At 32.5% G+C, this 20,846-nt stretch overlaps 1 protein-coding gene across 1 annotated transcript in view; it reads left to right on the top strand.

Moving 5' to 3' along the window:
- Nucleotides 1-342: 342 nt before the first annotated feature.
- Nucleotides 343-20,846, top strand: part of LOC127738170 (sodium channel protein para-like) — a 124,023-nt gene continuing 103,519 nt past the window's right edge. The window contains exon 1 of the mRNA XM_052249311.1: nucleotides 343-651. The gene's annotated coding sequence lies outside the window, so the exon portion shown is untranslated. The remainder of the gene's footprint in view (nucleotides 652-20,846) is intronic.

Here is a 20,846-nt window from a genome sequence, read left to right as displayed (position 1 = left end):
TCGGTGACAAGGTACAATTTTTTTTAGTCATGATTAAATAATGAAATGTATGGAAAATATGCATACAACAAAAGTAATCATTATATGATCCTGATTTCAGAGAATGTAGGTATTATTTTTCCATACATTTTTCATTATATTTTTATTTTTAATTCTACATACAGAATGGAATGCATAGATATTCCTAATTTATTTAATGATAATGGCTGATGTTATTTATTTGATCGCCGGACCGGAGTCGTTGGCAATATTTATACAATTTGTTGCATTCTATCCACCTTACAACAACAGAGTAGAAATCGATCAATAGATAGCTCATTTAGTATGCTGAATAAACCTAATACAGTCCTAGAAAATTCTGAGTACAAGCATGCGTTCAAAGGAATCATACAACCTCTCGTGTGTCAACATTTTTAAAAGGTGTACACTATAGGTCCTATTTTTGACAGAATACGAAACTCATTTATAAATTCTTATTGTGTCCATATAAGCAATTATTAGGATGTAGTCGATTTGTTTAATTCCATATCGAAGCTGGTGAAAATCAATATGGCTGCCGAAGGCTTAAGATCGACGGAATAAATGATACTGTGTGTTAAATTGAATATTTTCTGTACAATTACGAATAAATGTTGGAAAACACATATTAAGGTAAGATTTTGTTTGTCTGTATGATTGTATAAAATTCTCAAGAGGAAAACGGCATTTAACAGAAAAAGTTTTAATTACCGTTCATGTTTTACATTAAAGTCCACATGTGTATTTACAGGAAAGGAAAAGGGTTCATCATGCCTCAAATATAATACATGGTAAATATGGACGTCGATGTTGATGTTCAGTTGTTCACGTCACCATTTTCATTAGAATATAGAAAACGCTTGGTCGTATTTAGATTACTTATCTCAACAATAGAACATCGTAGTATCTAATAATATCCAAGTTACGTTTGAAATGTACCAGTAAAGTGTTTCTTTTTACTTTTTAAATAATAAGTTTTAAAAAAAGCTTTATAAAATGATAAAAATAATCATTGTTCTTACTCAGAAGCAACCGTTCAAAAAATTACTTCTATGTTTTTTCCAGACGTTTTTGTGGTGCCTTGAAGACAATTTAAATTGTTAAATTTGAATTTAGGTTTATTCCATTCGAAAATCAACTGGTACGATTTAAAAAAAGAATGTATTCCGAGTATTTATTTAAGTTAATTATTACTTTGAAGTACAGAAGGAGTAAATGAATAACATTTTCACTCATTTAGATAATATGTGTTTCACGTTTTAAAATGTGTAAGTGAATTATAATAGTTGATCGTTTTGCGAATACACGTAGTTGCATATCCTGGAACCTTTTAATTTCATGAATGCTTTATATTTGCTTCCATTAATTATTGAATTTGTTCTTTTAATACCAAACACAATGATTCATATAGTTTCCCTTAATATCATTTGTGACACGAACGGCACTTAATACTAAATATTTAATTTGCTATTGGAAATTTATTTCATAGGCTTATTCTATCAGTAATTAATCTGTGACTTTACCCTTTCAATAATATATGTAGTCAGCAATCAATTGATATAACCTGTACTATTGACGGACCAATATTTCGTTATTTTTTCATGATCAGGAACATTCTGTCGCATTTATACAAACATCCAACCAAAATTCAGTTGGTATCAACCCACGTGGTACAGATCCCATGGGTTTCATATTTCTAATGTATATTATACAATACAGTAACAATAATTTACACATACATATATATTGGAGTCAAATTAGAGATATTCGATTTTTGTTGACGTAAAAATCGATGCATCTCATATGACATAATTCAATGTTCGTAGCTTGTACTTAATATGATTGCCTATTGGCAAAACCAACAATGATGCCAATTTTGAAATTACTATAATAATTCAAAACTTAGACATGTTCGCAGCTGCGGTGTAGGTGTAATTATTCTAGGAACTAACAAAAAATTCCGGATTTCAGTCACGTACTCATTATTAGATTTCATTTATCACTTTGTTGTACATCCCATCATTCAGGATCTTTAAGTTTTCATCTGTTTGAAAAGGAGATATTAACTTATTTTTCCTACAAATCCGAGAACTTTTTTTTTGATAAATCAATATGGACAAAATCTTGCTTAAATCCTTTTAGGTGTAATACCACCATTGATTTTCCCCTATTAGTCTTTGTTAAATTTGCACTTTTCAAAAAATTGTACAGAATTTATCTTTGTTTCAAATAAAGAAATACTTGGCATGAGTAAAGTTTGATCCTGTCCAGTACTATAGAAAAAATTTCACATAACATTTCATTGCATATAAGAAAATAACCATCACTGGAAGTTAACCAATCAAATTTTCCCCCTTTTTTAACCTGTATACAAGCTTTAGTAACCATGTAACCTCAAGTTTCCAAAATATTCTATAGAAACCCCAAATAAAAAAATAATGGTGCTTTGAAATACCCAAGATATATGTTTATGACCCAGAAATGTTTTACTGCAATGAAATGTAGGATCAATTACCTACAACTGTCAAATTCAAGGGAATATTTTTTTTCGACCTATTTTCGTATGCAACCGGATGTGACCGGATGTGACGTACTATGATTTGGTGGTATTACACCTTTATATATAAATCATCCCTCACGGCACTGCTGTTGGTAAAAGTAAACCTCTATAAGGACATGCGTCTGTTATCTGAGTGTAAGATATAAATCATTCCTTACTCGACGGCTGTTGGTAAAAGTAAAGCTATATAAATCATCCCTCATGGCACGGCTATTGGTAGAAGTAAAGCTCTATAAGAACAATCGTCTGTCTACTGTGTGTTAACTATAAATCATCCCTTACTGCACGACTGTTCGTAGAAATAAAGCTCTATAAGGTAAATCGTCTGTCAACTGTGTGCATGATCTAAATAATCCCCTACTGCACCACTGTTGATAGAAGTAAAGCTCTATAAGTCCAATCGTCTGTTTACTGAGTGTATGATATAAATCCTCCCCCGATGTACGACTGTTGATAGAAGTAAAGCTCTATAAGGCCAATCGTCTTTTTACTGAGTGCATGATATAAATCCTCCCCTGATGTACGACTGTTGATAGAAGTAAAGCTCTATAAGGCCAATCATCCCATGACTGAGTGTATGATATAAATCTTCCCCTGATGTACGACTGTTGATAGAAGTAAGCTATATAAGGACAACCATCTGTTTACTAATCATCCCCTTCTGCACGACTGTTGATAGAAGTAAAGCTCTATAAGGACTATCGTCTGTTTACTGAGTGTATGATATAAATCCTTCCCTACTGCACGACTGTTGATAGAAGTAAAGCTCTATAAGGACTATCGTCTGTTTACTGAGTGTATGATATAAATCCTTCCCTACTGCACGACTGTTGATAGAGGTAAAACTCTATAAGGCCAATCGTCTGTTTACTGAGTGTATGATATAAATCCTCCCCTACTGCACAACTGTTGATAGAAGTAAAGCTCTATAAGGCCAATCGTCTGTTTACTGAGTGTATGATATAAATCCTCCCCTGATGTACGACTGTTGATAGAAGTAAAGCTCTATAAGGCCAATCGTCTGTTTACTAAGTGTATGATATAAATCCCCCCTGATGTACGACTGTTGATAGAAGTAAAGCTCTATAAGGCCAATCGTCTGTTTACTGAGTGTATGATATAAATCCTCCCCTGATGTACGACTGTTGATAGAAGTAAGCTATATAAGGACAATCATCTGTTTACTAACCACCCCCTTCTGCACGACTGTTGATAGAAGTAAAGCTGTATAAGAACTATCGTCTGTTTACTGAGTGTATGATATAAATCCTCCCCATATGTACGACTGTTGATAGAAGTAAAGCTCTATAAGGAGAATCATCTGTTAACTAATCATCCCCTTCTGCACGACTGTTGATAGAAGTAAAGCTCTATAAGGCCAATCGTCTGTTTTCTGAGTGTATGATATAAATCCTCCCCTGATGTACGATTGTTGATAGAAGTAAGCTATATAAGGACAATCATCTGTTTACTAATCATCCCCTTCTGCACGACTGTTGATAGAAGTAAAGCTCTATGAGGACTATCGTCTGTTTACTGAGTGTATTATATAAATCATCCCCTACTGCACGACTGTTGATAGAAGTAAAGCTCTATAAGGACAATCATCTGTTTACTAATCATCCCCTTCTGCACGACTGTTGATAGAAGTAAAGCTCTATAAGGCCAATCGTCTGTTTACTGAGTGTATGATATAAATCATCCTCTGATGCACGACTGTTGATAGAAGTAAGCTATATAAGGACATTCATTTGTTTACTAATCATCCCCTTCTACACGACTGTTGATAGAAGTAAAGCTCTATAAGGACAATAATCTGTTTACAAATCATCCCCTTCTGCACGACTGTTGGTAGAAGTAAAGCTCTATAAAGAAAATCGTCTGTTTACTGAGTGTTTGATATAAGTCATCCCCTTCTGCACGACTGTTGGTAGAAGTAAAGCTCTATAAGGACAATCGTCTGTTTTCTGAGTTTATGATATAAATCATCCCCTAATGCACGACTGTTGGTAGAAGTAAAGCTCTATAAGGACTATCATCTGTCTATTAATCATCCCATGACTGCACCACTGTTGGTAGAAGTAAAGCTCTACAAGGACAATCGTATGTTTACGAAATGTATGATATAAATCATTCCTACTTGCACAACTGTTATCATGAGTTAAGCTCTATCAGGATAATCGTCTATCCACTTTCGAATTAGAGCTTGTCATATTGAATACATACTTGTTAAATGTTGCCCTTTGATATCGTTGTGAAGTAACTGGATATAATAATACTATTGAAACGTAAACGTTAGTAGCAACAACATACAATTTATTTTTAAGGTTCGACGGAGGAAATTCGAGAAGTTGCTATTTAATGTGATAATACTCCTTTTTTCGCCCATTTTTTCTCGTAAATTTTATACATTTATAGATCTAATTCAAAAAGTTTTAATTGATCGAAAGTATAAATGCTACAAATAACAATTTTTCTTTTTTTAGTTCAACGAGTTCTAAAACATCGGAATAAAATTGATTTGAAACAAAATACATCCACTACAATCCGGTATCAAACAAACTGGAGTTTTCAGTAATATCATAAATTCTACCAAAAATAGCACAATCCAAAATCCTTTTACTACAAATACAAAAATACCAACTTCTAGCAGATATTGCTATTCTGATTTGTACTAAATTGAAATTCGTCTAAGCATTATCAAAATTCAAATATCTACAGTAAACTACCGGTAGCCGAAATTTGAATTCTAATTTGTACTTGGAGGATATTGGAACCTACAGAGTTTCAATTCGTACTGTTACATATTAGCCATGACCAAGATAAAAAAAAGACGGCATGTGATAATCTTTAACGGTAATAAGCATTATGCTCAAATAAACGATTATGGCGACAGTAAAACTTTCCAAGTGATGACTTCACCTTTTCAAAAAGAAACCCTTTGTTCGGTGATTTCGTATTGGTAAGCAAAAATGTATCAGGGCACCTTACAGTTAAAGCTGTAGAAGTAAGGTCATTGTTAACAGCTTTAGTGCAAAAAATATATTATCAAGTGTTAAAAAAAGTAAATATGTAAAGCACACTAATATAATGTTAACATGACAGAAGATAAGCAATCTTTTTAAAGTTTTGTGCTATTATTGTTTTTCAGTCTAGTGTCAACGTATATATTAACCCGATAGGTATTTATGATATAAACCATTATTTGTCTAGTACGTTGTTTTATGTTTCTCATCCTAGATGATTTTAAAATATGGCCAAAAATTGTAAAACTATAACTGAGTTGTAACTCCATGGTATTCCATTTATCATCGTTTCCAATTGATTACGTGGGAGAAGCATAGTAAGCTGCACCCATGAAACTAACAGTAGTGTCTTGTCTACTGATGAAGACCATATATTGACCTCTACAGATGTCGTTTGGATTTTTGTGTCGTAGAATTGCTGTTTAAAGGACACATACCCCAAATTTTCCTATTCAAATGCATGGTGACTTTAAAAAATGTTTTACAGAATCTGGTGATTAATTGCTTAACGTCCAGTGGCAAATATTTCATGCATATTCAGGACAACAGAACCTGGTGAAGTTAAATAAAAAAAGGCTTTGTTCTAAATGTATTTACATGTGATTATCTTTCAAGACTGTTGCTTAATAAAAATCCAGTGTTAAATAACAAATTAACAAGTAATACAATAGGTAGGATTTGAGAGGTAGGTCGACCGGGATTAAGGCCGGGAAATTTGGACTGCCAATGAAAAATAGGTAATAATGGATAGGTCAGAAATCTTGTTTTGCAAAACAGGTCAAATTGGGCACACGGAGAGCTGCTGATTGTTTACGCCATATAATTCAAACGACCAGATTTATAACAAATAACTAACTGCATTAGATTTTTATCATTGTCGACGTCAGTCATTGATTTTACTGTCAAAAATTGAGCTTTCCAGCGAAGCTTTAGCGGATCTTAAAAACATACATTTTCTTCTATAAAATCTTAAATTGACGTCGCCACAAATAGTAAAATATACAGGCCTGTTATTGATATTAAAACCTTGACTGTTAAATGCGTTTTTGAATAAACCCAAATGTCATCTGCGATTGCACAGAGCTTTTAAACGGGTAAACGTGGATTTTCACCTATCAAAATTATGATTGTTGTTTCTAATGCATTATGATATATGACGCCTGATATCTGTCTACTCAATCTTATTTAAAGTTAACGGTCGGGATCATTAGCAACAAGCGCATTCGATGTTTTCGGGATATTTCAACTGTTTTATTTAAATTTGATCATTTTACGATAATTGCGTTAGAAAAGGAATAACAGAACTGTTACTGAAGAGTTCGGTCGCCAGTTCTTCAAATACAATATAAACTGTTATCCCCTAATTATATTGCCTTTGTTTGAAGGCTCTTTAAAATAATAACATTTTATTGGTAGCATCTTGAAATTTAGCATTCTGAAATAGTTTGCTTAATGTCAAATAGCAAATATTTATTGTAAATTCAATACGTTTTTTTTTTCATAGCAAAAAACTTCAAAAAAGAGCGTGTGCCTTTTAATATTGATAATAGAATTTATTTTACTGCATGATTTTAATGACTAGAGTTTATGAAAAGATCTGTAAAATGTTATAATGTCATGTTTAATAAGAGTTATGGATAAAAGCAAACATGCATACAATTATAAATGTTTGCAATATACCCAAACAGCATAACTTTAATGTTTCAATGTAATTACAAACATGTACTTATTAATGAAACAGAGAAAGGAATATGTTAATTAATCATAATGGTTTATTTATTTCATATTTTTATTTTAGTTTCATGTCACTGGTTTTGTATACATTGTAATTTTTAATATACCAATCTTTTCATATCAAAAACACTAAGTAAGTTCGTACTGTGGTGTAGAAAATAAAAGCAAATGAATTTTAATTCATTTTGTTCACTCATATGCAGGTATTAAAAAAATTGTCGTACAGTTATAGATATTGATTGCTAAAAAAAACTACCATAAAAAAGCTGATAAATATATCTCCATTCATTTTATGTGACTGTCATATAAGTGAGAGGTTTTATTAGCTAGCTATGAAACCAGGTTTAATCAACTATTTTCTACATAAGGAAATGCCCGTACCAAGTCAGGAATATAATAATTTTCTATTCGTTTGATGTGTTTAAGCCTTTGATTTTGCCATTTGTTGTGGGACTTTCCGTTTTGAATTTTCCTTAAAGTTCGAAAATTTTGTTATTTTACTTTTTTCTGTGAGTTGGACTATTATTATATATTGCCTTCACAGGTACTACTGAAGAGAATTATTTCAATTTGATCAGCAACTTAGTGATAATTTCTAACGTTTAAGCGCTTTTCGAATATGCCAGGCACCTTCTTTCTAATGTTTTCTTATAATCTGGGGTATGCAAGAAAAACACTTTTTTGTCAGGTTTATTTTGGTGTAAGTGTGAAAACAAGATTAAAATCTTAGATGGTTACATTTATTTATATTTCATTTAAGTGAAACGTAGGGACGGCAACTAAATCAAACGAAACCCAAATTTGCTTGTGTTTATTTTCTCTTAAGGTAAATTAATGTTAATTTAAACAGGTGTTACGATTATCTTAAATAAAATTATTTTGGTTAAATATTTTTCACGTGTGATTTTTTTCAAAATTGTTTTAAAATTTGGCACTTTATTTAAGCTAAAACCATTAATACGCATATGAAATTGGGAGATTTTTTTTATTTAAAGCGCCACAAAATTGTTGAGGGATATAACAAGAAATGTAGTTTTGTATAGCACTTTTTATGAGAGAAGATGTACAAATCATTGTTGTGTTGTTTCTTTGTTCATTTTTTTCATAAAACCACTAAAAGTTTTATATATATGTTATTTGTATACTAAAAGATTTTTTTTTAAACTAAAAAAGAACAAACTCAGGGATACATTATGCTGGAAAAGAATTGAAATTTTAACATTTGCATGAGACCTTCATAAGGCGAGAGATACGTTTATAGTCATTTAGCATATTTAACATTTCAGTTGATAGAAACGTAACTTTTCTGTTTATTCATGATTGACATTTTTAAAAAAAAATTTTTGGGGGGGGGGGGAGGGGGGGTTGCAAAAAAAAAGAGGGAGGATACCAAGGATACCAAGGGGACATTGAAAACTGACAACGCCATGACAAAAAATGGAACACAACGATAAGAATAACAAGTACACAAAACACTTCATTTAAAATAAAAGACTGAGCCACACGAATTCCACCAAAAACTGGGGATAATATCAGGTGTCTGGAAGGGTAGGCAGACCCTGATCTTCTAGTGGCAACGACATTTTTGCTCATGGGAAGTAAACATTTGGTTATAAGTCTCATTTGGTAATGTCCCAGTCAAAGAAAAGAGGACATGGATGACTTCAAATTTGCCACTTGGATCCCTTGGTTCAATAGCTTCCTTGTTAGCAGCAATCCTCTATCAAGGATACATGAACGTAAACACAAGCTCTGAGACATCGTTTCAACTGGGATATATATACTCCATATGCATTAGCTGCTTGAATGTTGCTACATAGAAATGGAAACTTCACAACTGGGAAGCTGAATTAATCCCATTGTCGTAATACTCGTTCTCAACCTACCCTCGTTGTCAACCTTTAGATGTAAGTCAAGATATGAGGCAGACTCAACTGTATATTTGATACGTATGTCAAGTTCGATGAGATAGATGCGTTCAACGTAGTCACCAAACTTTTCGTTCTTCCTTAGAAACTCCTAAGTATATATGAAGTATGTTTCATATGAATAAAGGAACAGGTCGGCAAAGAAAAAGAACAGTTCGTTGAACTTTCAATAATACTTTTAAATGAGAAATAAAGTTGTTAATATTCTCCTTGACAACATCTTTGTATGTTTAGGCAATACAGTTTATCCACAGGTTGTAGGTATTTCTATGGGTACCAATTGCACCTCTTTAATAGCAGACTTGTTCCTGTATTGCTATAAATCAGTTTATGGCCAAACTCAATTAAGATCCGTCTAAATATTCCATTTAACTGATAAATATAATAACGCTTAACGTTTCCTGATGATATCGTTGCTTTAAATAATCAAGAATTCTTTTATTACCCGGTATACGGCGGAAATTGGTATTTTTTCGTTGGAATTGTTTCACATTTTGTCATCTCGGGACTATACGATGTGGGTATTGCTCAATATTGAAAATAGTTAGGTGACCTATAATTGTTTAAATTTACGTTATTTGGATTATTGGTGGATAGTTGTCTAATTGGCAGCATACCACATCACATTATTTTGTAGTACCAGTTAAATGACTTAGGTGTTCAGCTTCATTGCATGAACTAAAACTGAATGTAGTGAAGTCATAAAATGAAATTTTTTTATGATGTTTTTTTGGGGGGAAATTGCAGTAAATCCCGGGTAAACTATTTCTTATGAAAGCTTCTAGAAGGTCGTTACTGGGATGTTTATATATGTTTTTATATACTCTTGTCGATTTTACCGTATACGGACCGACTTGATCATGTTGGTTCATAAGAAAAAAATATTGTCTTTCCAACGGCAATGTCAAATTTGAAACTGGTAGCTACGAGCCTTTATGACCTTTGTTATTGATAAGACGTTAAAATGATATTTAGTCATTTACTGTAAGCACTTGTAAAGCAAAAAAAGACATTTGTTCTTGTAACGACAGAGTTGTAAAACAATCAATGTTTACATCTTTATTATAAGTGATATGCAATCTCTGTCGTTGACACCAGCATGTTAATTCTGAAAAGTCAAACTTGTCCACATTTTTACTCTTTTTAGTACACATATGGTTGTTACGTGTATGTGTGTTTAAGTCGTCGTAATTTTTCTTATTGTTTTGGATTTTTGCAGATACTTGTTGGAGTTTTTATTATTTATGTTTTTGTTTTCTTCATTTTTTTTCTATAGTTGCATGACAATGTTGGTGGGTTATGTTGTCTGTTGTACTGTCCAGTATTTTCCATTGTTGCATGACAATGTTGGTGGGTTATGTTGTCTGTTGTACTGTCCAGTATTTTCCATTGTTGCATGACAATGTTGGTGGGTTATGTTGTCTGTTGTACTATCCAGTACTTTTCCATTGTTGCATGACCATGTTGGTGGGTTGTGTTGTCTGTTGTACTGTCCAGTATTTTTCCATTGTTGCATGACAATGTTGTTTGGTTATGTTGTCTGTTTTATTCTCCAGTATTTCCGATTCTTGTTATCCTGATTATGTATTGCTATAAAATTGATTTACCTGTATTGTAATCCATTCCAATCAACAATTATATTATTATTAATACGGGAGACTAAAAACAAATTTACAATACTTGTATAGCTTTGCCTTTGAAACAACAAAAACATTAAGGATTGCTCACATGTCTAAAACGTTGGCAAAGGACATGCAATGTCATTTGTGTTTACAGAGAAAAGTCAGAATCGATCATACCTATTGATGAGCATCATTTAGTCACGAATTTCAAATTGATTGTCGTGCAAAGTAGTGTATGCAGATATTAGCTCGTGTTGAATTCTTGGAAATGGAGAAATATATCTATAGAATTGTAAAATGTTTAACATGTAAACAGAAATTTATATTGAAAAAGTCATGTTTATTTTATATTGATTATATAAGTAGCAGGTACAACTATACACCATCTCGGTGAATGTAGAAAAATGTCGGTTGAATCGGATCCGGCCCTTTCACTAATTCACATGAATCTCATGGGTAATTGATTATAAGTAAAAACCATCTGACAAATTTATTTTAGTTAATCTTATTATTAAAATTCTTTCATCGCTTACTTCTTTTTAAACAGAGATTACGCATAGCCTAAGAAGTGAATACACGAACCACTGTTGTTTGTAGTTAGTAATTATCAGGATTGCTTAGCTATTATATTCATGGACACCATATTATGTCAAGACCAGACTCATAGTTATGTCAAGACATGATATATTTCATTTCAGTTTTGGAAAATTTTAATAAATACTCTTATTCATCTTCCCCCCACATTTTTACTCGGTTGGTCGTATTCTTTTATATATTTATCACATTATCTCACATCATGAATTTCAGTTGGATTAGTTTACGCATTTTTAAGCATTTCATGTTGTAAACATTCCATATAAAATGGGATTGATTGGAGTTTATTCGATAATTGTTTTCTGCTTCTCACAAAATAGTCGACATTAATCCTAGGCTATTTCATCTACTTCGATGGCTTATCTGCTGAAAGAATTCCATCGAAGCATTACGTATTGGCTCGTTTTTGTATATAATATGCAGGTAGGCGTGCAATCAATAGACAAAAACACAGGTTTATGAACACCCAAGGAAATTGTTTAGCTCGCTTTTTACAATGACTAATGCCTGGAAAAGTTTCACCTTTGACTTACAGTAATTTCTGTAACCAATAAAATTCTTATTGATCAGTCTGCGAAGAACATGACGCAATGGAAACAACAGGTTCGCCATAACTGTTGAAACTGATATTTAATTAAATAGTCAATGGAAATCAACACAGATACGCAACAGAAAACTATGTTGACAAAGATAAGGGAAAACCAATTGCTTATAGTTTTATACCCATGTCATCTATTTCCTGGTCCTAGGTAACTTAATCTTTCAATCTAGAAACAGCAATTAATCCTTTAAATCTAACTGGATCACGCGAACAAAGTAGTTGTAGTAAGTGGAGCGACCGGAACGACATAACATATCAAACTTAAAACACTTAGAAAAATAATAAATTTGTAAATAACATGGACGATATAGTCAATGATTACATGTCTTCAATTTTTTGTTTCTAATAGACGTCTTTTTTTTCGAATTCTGTGTCGTACGATCTTTTTCTTTAAATACCATACATGTATTTTTTTTAATTATATATCGCATTAATACATCCTATCCAGATATTAAAATAAACACAATTAAAATGACATTTTTGATAGAATTTATTAAGAAATAAGATTATGTTCATATATTTATTGCAATATCGGTCTGTTTGATTAGGATTGCGCTTACAGTCAGTGCCTCATTTAAAAATAACATCCAAAGAATTGAAAACGTCATCTCTTCGACAACAACTACTGTATAAGGAACATATTGATTACATATCGTTCAACAATACCGAGCATTTCACTTTACAATAACATTGACGTGACATTGGAGATTATTATCTCTTCTCATCTGACGTACAACTTTTGTCTGATTTATTACAGAAATGTCCACAAAAATCTTCGATCTTTGCAACAGTATCCATTATTGTCCAAAACTCAAAATACAATTGTGTGTGTTTAGGAACAATCAATAACGTACGTTGATATGTTTATCATTAATACATCAGAATACAGATATTAATTAATTAATCTATGTTCAGCGATGAACGTTTTAAACATATTTATTTGTTTTATAATAGTTAGAAAAATATCAAAGACAAATTGAAAATCAATACACCTGTATCAAATTAAACGGTAAATATAATAGAATACCTGGCCTGTTATTGTATTCTGTGTTCTGACCAGTTAAATTGGTCTTAATAGTCAACTAGGATTACTTCAACAAGTGTGTCATTAAAACTTCCAAATATAAAAAAAATGTTTATTATTAATTAAATGTCTCGTATTGTTTACCACAGACGTCGGCGATGTTTTGTTGGTTCGAGATGTTTTTGTCTAGTACAATACATTTATCACCACTTACAGTTTTTGGTTCCATTCCACTTCATTGTCCTTCATTATGTTATTAGTTTGATTCTTACTCTTGGCTTCTACATTGTTTTTTTGTTGTTCAGAATTTCACCTCAGCCCAGGCTTCCCTTCAACAAATATTCAATATTGTCAATTTATCACTAATACGTATTAAAGTATTATTTCATGATGGTTAAAGGCACGGTAGGTATAGTGTCCGGCGGAGATCGTGTTTTTTCGAGAGAATCGGTCCACTTTTTTCGAGTGTAGATCGGGTTTTTTCAAGTGATTTCAGGTCAATTAACTGCTATTTCGCAATTTTAATAGTTTTATTCATGACTGTCCATCTTATTTTGAATACTATACATGTTTTGAGCACAATTTCGTTGTATTTAACCTAAATTTCAGTGTTTTGCATTGTCCGTGTTTTTTTCGAGAGCAACAGTTGAAACGTCCGGGTTTTTAAACTAATGGTCCGGGTTTTTTAACTAATGGTCCGGGTTTTTGAAGAAAATGTGAATAAGAAATAAGGCATTATTGGCCTTAAAAACTGTTATTAAGTGAAGGACAATATTATATATTCCCAATACTTCACAAAAAAACATATTACAATGTTGATGAAATTTAACCTTTTTCAATTCAATGACAACTTTCTGTTCTGAAAACATTTTACCATAACCTAGCAGTATTACGATATATAAGAAATCAATGGGTGACGTCCGTTTTAAAACGGTAACCGAGTACAGGGACTCATATTTTTTTTTTAATTTCATTGCATGCTACCTTTATTTTTACAGTCGATAATATTTTATGATTCATTTTGATACACTGACGAAAAAACATAGGAGCAAGAAAACTAAGGAAAAAGAGTAAACAATCGGAAAAATTAAATATAAACTCAAATATTCTACTAAAAGAGGACCCCCTCCCAATTATTAATTAATTAATTACAATAACATTTGAATAAAACGACACTTTATAATGTTATGCTGTATGACCAAAAGAACCGAAAACAAATAGCCAAATCCATTTAAGGTCAACTTTGTCTGATGGAGTTGGAACCATATACTCTTTATGATTTTTAAATTTATAAACGGACAATTCTAAATGATTCACTGTTGGTTGCTTAACATCCAGTGGCAAATGTGTCGTGCATGTTCAGGACGAGAACAAATTAACAATAAATCCAATAAGTAGGTCCTGTAACAGAGGACGTTCGGGATAAAGGTCAGGAAATTTAGACTGCCTCTGAAAATGAGAGTATATTGGATATGGACAGAAATTTTGCATTTCAACAGGCCACCTACGGACCCTTCAAAGAGCTGTTACAAGGGTTCTCAACGTGCAATGAGCGTAGCGTCTCTCTATACGCCCCATTCTGACCGGATGTTGCTGCGTACTTGAACATCCAATACAGTCAAACGGACGTCCCACTTTGGCAAGGGTCGGTCGGAAGAGGACTTAAGTGACCATATTTCGATTCCCCTGTCCCACTTGGAGGTAAATAATTTGAGAAAGGTTTGTTATAAATCATGTCAATACCGAAGTACTGACTACTGAGCTGATGATAAACTCTGGAACTTGTCCAATGTATTCAGTAAACAACGATAAATGATCTGTAAGCTTCAATACGATCCTTTTGATATATTAATAAAAAAAAAGAATAAATGTGTATATAATATGCGTTCACCTCATAAATAAACATTGTCAATTCTTTAGCTAAGCTGGTGCTTTATTACTGAGAGACCAAGCATAGCATACGCTTGATCAGACTCCTCTTCACAGTAGGAGCAATTGAACATTGTTCTTGATTTCCATTTCTAGAACGATAAAACATCATTTCTTATGAAGCTAGAATTTTGCAATCTGATTGGTTAATTACCCGGTTGTAAATAACACCCCACCCTAGTTTTTTTTCAATTTTATTCCCAGGAATAAAAAAAGTAAACGAACGCTAAATAAGATATATATTCTTTATCTCGGTGCAGTCAGTGGTGTACGGAATTTTACACCGGTGTTGAAAATGCATACGACCTTCGGCCTCAGGATGTATATAATTTCAACACTTTTAAGGATACATTTTTTTGTAAAAAAACACATTTACCCGCTTTACACACTATGTATACGTACGTCTCAGTCCAACATGTCTGAGCTCACATAAAGATTGTTTACATCACTAAATATTTACTGTATGAAATCCATATCGTTACACTAACATGAAGATTTCTGAATGCAAATGAAGGATGACTTTTCATGAAATGTACGTGTTAATACAACATTATCAAACTGGTTTAATGCATTGTTTCGTGCTTTGAAAAGTACTTATTTGAACCTTTTCATTGTTTTTTTAAACGTAAATGCACTGACATATTACATTTTAAGCCATAGGAATTTAGTTTTTTTCACTCCATAAAACAAGGACACACTAAAAAAAACACGGACTGCTCTCGAAAAAACACGAACATATAAAAATTAATTTACTCTTCAAAATGTCCTTTTCAATGCAAAAAAAGAAATTTTGTAAAGGGTGTGTACATCTAAGTATACATAGATTCCGTGTGTATGTTCCGGACCATATGAGTATTTGGACCATACGCGTATGGTCATGACCATATGCCTATACTCCTATGGTCTGACCATACGCGTATGGTCGGACCATATGAGAATACTCTGGTTTGGTTATTAATGGGCCAAACCATATGAGTATTTAGACCATATAGGTATTTTTCGAATAAATTCTAGCTTTCGCAGGAACACACAGCTCATTCTCCAAACCAAAAACGACACACGATACTAATTGAATTTCTTTATCTTTTTCATATATTGTCTGAATTTAGGTGTATTTATTATTTTATCTTCGCTAGCATCAATTTACATCGCCCTTCTCCTGGCTGTCGACCTTTTCGTCCGTAAATGAAACCACGGGCGTTTGAGACATGTACCTATTTTGAGACATGTTCTTTTTCTTGGTGTTTAAATTGTTATTCCAGAAACAAAATTTCTTCTAATTTCTATATTTGTTTACCTAATTGATGTCTTCTTGTACCTTATTATATACGAACTTAATGTTATTGTAAGATCATATGAGTAGGAACACATCTTAAAAATAACTAAAAACAAGTTGAAATATTTAAGAAATTCTAATTTAACAAACATAATAATTCTTACTTGTAAGTAAAATTCGCATTGTTTCATGTAACATTACCATATGATTGAATATGTCAAATATTCATTTTAAGAAACTCTTACTTATGCGACACCTTTTTCGACACCCTTTTCAACGTTAATCATCAGTTAGTTACCGGACCATACGCATATGGTCGGACCACATGAGTATATACACATATGGTCATGACACCAAATACTCATATGGTCCGGAACATGTACATTTCCGTTGACATTTGCATCGACGTGTGTATAAAAATGGTTTGATCCATATTTTGGAATAAAGCATTGTAAGGCTATATTAAACGTTTTTAGAACAAAATAATTTAGGATTGATAATATCTTTTCATCAAAAATACTAATTTACCTTCTATGATCTTGTATATAAGGTTCTATTATCTTTTTTTTCACGTTTTACCAGAAAGGAAGTCTGTTTGTTTATATTTTTGATCATATTCAATCGAAAAAAGGTGGTCACACTCGAAAAAACCTGATGAAATCACTCGAAAAACCACGATCCCAGCCGGACACTATACCAACCGCGAAAGGGATATTAGCTGCAAAAGTTAGGCCAATCGAATTATTCAAACTGTCAAATCCAATTACAAAAGTACAAAATATAAAAATAAGAAGATGTCGATAGGTATAATTGCCAATGAGACAACTCTCCACCAGAGACCAAATTACATAGAAGTTTACAACTATAGGTCACCGTACGGCCTTCAACAATGAGCAAAACCCATAAAACTTATTAATAAGAACTACAGAAGTTCCATAGAAAACAATAAATGTCTGGAATCGTTATAAAGTATCAACATGTGTATTCCTGACTGGACGCCATCTGATCCACCAAAACAGTCGATGGGCATGGGACCCCATTACCGTTAAACATAAAATCCAAATAGATAGGTAGATACGTGCAACGATATAAGGGCGAATTTCTTAGTTCTATTTGATCTCATTTCATAGATATGAACGCCTCCGTTGAACAAAATGTTCTGACCATTTCAAACGTATTTGAATTTTTAGCAATAATTAATCCATAATGGTTGTGGGTGTGCAAATAAAATGTATAAATACGTTTATTGTTAGTATGTAATTATATGTCTGAATTACCAATTTTAACATCGTATTCCATAATTTATGTGGCAATTCTCTTTATAGTTCTTTTTTGGATTGTTCTAAACTTTTTATACTATATATATCATTTTGTTGACGTATTCATTCACCCTATCCACTGATCCGTCAGCATATTGATTTTTTATCTAGATTATTGATGCGTTTGGAAGGATATTATTTTTATGTTATTCATCAATGTCAATAAGTACTTATTTGTGATGACGAGAAATTCAGGGACGATACAAGTTGTTCCATTTTCATTATATTGTCAGACGAAACAACAATTTGGACATTAGTGAAATTACAGTATAATTTTGGTCATTTTTATGTCCAGAACACATTAATATCCATTAGGCCAAAAGTCAATCTAACTGACGTTACGAGATCTCTAAACTAATATTGATTGAAACTATAAAATACACTTTATAATGGTGTTTGCACATATATTTTTTTCCGAAGTACGTCTCTTTGCGATGAAAAGTAAGAAATCTATTAATCGTTTATTACAACAACCAATCAGTTGCCGTTCTTGTATTACATGTTAGTGTATTTTTATTTAATTCTGCTTTTGTGGACCAATAGTTCCAAAAGAATTTTGAATTCCTGTATATATACGTCTGATTAAGGGGAAGCGTGATCTGAAATAATTTCAAACCACTTATCAATTCGATGAAAATGTCTCATTTATTAGATTCTTTCGGCAGATATATAATGTTTTAATGTTTTGTGTGTTAACATGTTAATGCATTATTATAAGATCATCTATAAGTTTAATTGTAATTAAACAAAGGGTTGACTTTTCCATAGAAATACGGTCACTCCTTGATTGAGGGTTATGTGATCCGGGCTGACATCTCTCATATATGTTGATTTGTTGCTTAGTCTAATATTGTGTTCTCTGTACCATTCTACTGTAAATGGTTTGTTGAGAAATAAAGATATATATATTTACCCCCCCCCCCCCCCTAAGTAAAGCTATTGTGACGGTTTAGCTGTGAAGGATGTATAAATACTCAGCCACGTCCAATCTGAATGGACAGGTTGTCCAATGTACCATGATGGATGAGTGTGACGCTGTGTACGTTTGAGAAAACTTGCGAAAACTCTCTGAGGATTACTTAAGTAGCCTGTTGAAAATAAGCCAAAATGTCTGCCTTATCCAACATATTCTCATCTAACAAAGGCAGACCATATTTCCTGTATTTCATTTCGGTCAATCTATCTATCTGTTGTATTAATCGTAATACGATGGAGTTATAATTGTTAATGTGTTTGTGTTTGGAATATGCATGATATATTTGCAACTGGAAGTTTAGCATTCAAAAACCGATCAATCATATAGTTTTATATTCTGATATAAGCAAAAACAACCTTTGTATTTTTTTGTAAGCAAAAGAAAGTTGACGATTGCCACATGTGGAGCAGGATCTGCTTACCCTTCCGGAGCACCTGAGATCACCCCAATTTTTGGTGGGGTTCGTGCTGCTCAGTCATTGGTTTCCTATGGTGTGTTTTGTGTACTGTTGTTTGTTTGTCTTTTTCTTTTTTTTTTAACCATGGCGTTGTCAGTTTATTTTAGACTTGTGAGTTTGAATGTTCCTTAGGTATCCTTCGCTTCTCCCTTTTGCTCATGTAGAATTCAAATCACATGCTGTATATATGATAAGTGATATTTTCATTTTATCTAAAAGACAAATCCATCATTCTAATCTCTACGCCTAGTATACTTATTTACCATAAGATTGGATTATTCTTGAACGTAATACTTATGTAAGACTTGTATTGATTTCACTCACCAATCGGTTTACCACACGTCTATTTCAACCAGTCAATGATATATATTATCTCATTATAGTCTAATCAATATCACACGATTACAGAGAAACAAATAAAATATTTGCTTTTGTAGTAATTACCGAAAAATGTTTGGAAAAGTGAGTATGTTCCGGAACATATGAGTATTTGGAACATATGCGTATGGTAATGTCGAAATGCGTATTTACTCAAATGATCCGACCATACGCGAATGGTATGGCTTGAAAAATTTCCTTTAATACTGTAAATTTCATTAGAGTTCGAGTTGTCATCTTAAAGAGTATATAAAAAAAACTAAGTGATTTATTTATTTGGCCATTATTGTTACATGATTAGTTAAAAAAAGTTACGATAAATGATTCATAGAATTTTACTTGCAAGTTAAAATAATAGTAAACACATTAATACATTGTCATAATCAGTTTATCCTTACGAATGACACATATTTCGACTTGAGACGATAACTCCAAGGAATATCTAAATGAACTGCCAAACAAGAAGTCAAATGTTTTACTAACAGACGAAAAGTCGACGGGATAAAGACGCTTTTAATTTACACTAACGAAGGCAAGAACACTCAGATTCACTGAATGTTAAAGATAAAGGGTTTTAGTTAGTAACTCTTTTTGGTTTTGAGTTTGGAGAACGAGCTGTCAGGTGTTCCCAAGAAAGATACGAGAATCTCACACATTTATCCATGCTTAACATTTCCATAATATCTATATGGCCTAAACACTCATATGGTCCGACCATACGCCTATGATCGGACGAATATGGTCATGACCATACGCGTTTGGTCCAAAAACACTTATGTCTGGAACAAGTCTAGTATATACTTACGATGACATCACTAAATGTTCGTAGTAAAACTGCAAAATATTCCTTTTTTTAATAACTTTTGATAAATATTCTCTGAATCTGATTAATACTCCTCGTGTGTTCAGCTTTGATGAGCTCATATGAAATTCAACAATTTTTTTTACATGTTCCGATAATTAAGTCTCCCCTTCGACGAGGCAGACGTATTAGTGTTTGTCTTTCTGTGACGAAAGGGGGCGTATTGTTTTTTATCTCGCATTTGAAGGAGAAAAAAGTTTATAAGTGTTTCTTTGTAGTATTTTTTCCGTTCGACTTCTCTTCTTCTCATACAATCAGTCGGAGCTTTTTTAATCTTTTTACATTGGATTATTTTAAGATGTATTGCCATAAGATGGTGTGTCGCGTATCGGAATGACTATGACCGTTTCTCACTAGATAAGAACAATAATTTAATGGACATATTTTTATCCAGGTCATTAATATCTTCTTTCACATAGGCTTTTGATATGTTGCATCACTTCTGCACAGTATGTTGCGCTCTATTAAAGGTGACTTTGATCTTAAGATGAAATAATTGATTTTTTAGGGACGTGTTATTGTCAACTTTTAAACCATGTATA

The sequence above is a fragment of the Mytilus californianus genome, unplaced genomic scaffold, assembly GCF_021869535.1.
Source record: "Mytilus californianus isolate M0D057914Y unplaced genomic scaffold, xbMytCali1.0.p SCAF_4, whole genome shotgun sequence".
Taxonomy (NCBI): Eukaryota; Metazoa; Mollusca; class Bivalvia; order Mytilida; family Mytilidae; genus Mytilus; species Mytilus californianus.
This window is presented reverse-complemented; position numbering and strand designations above follow the sequence as displayed.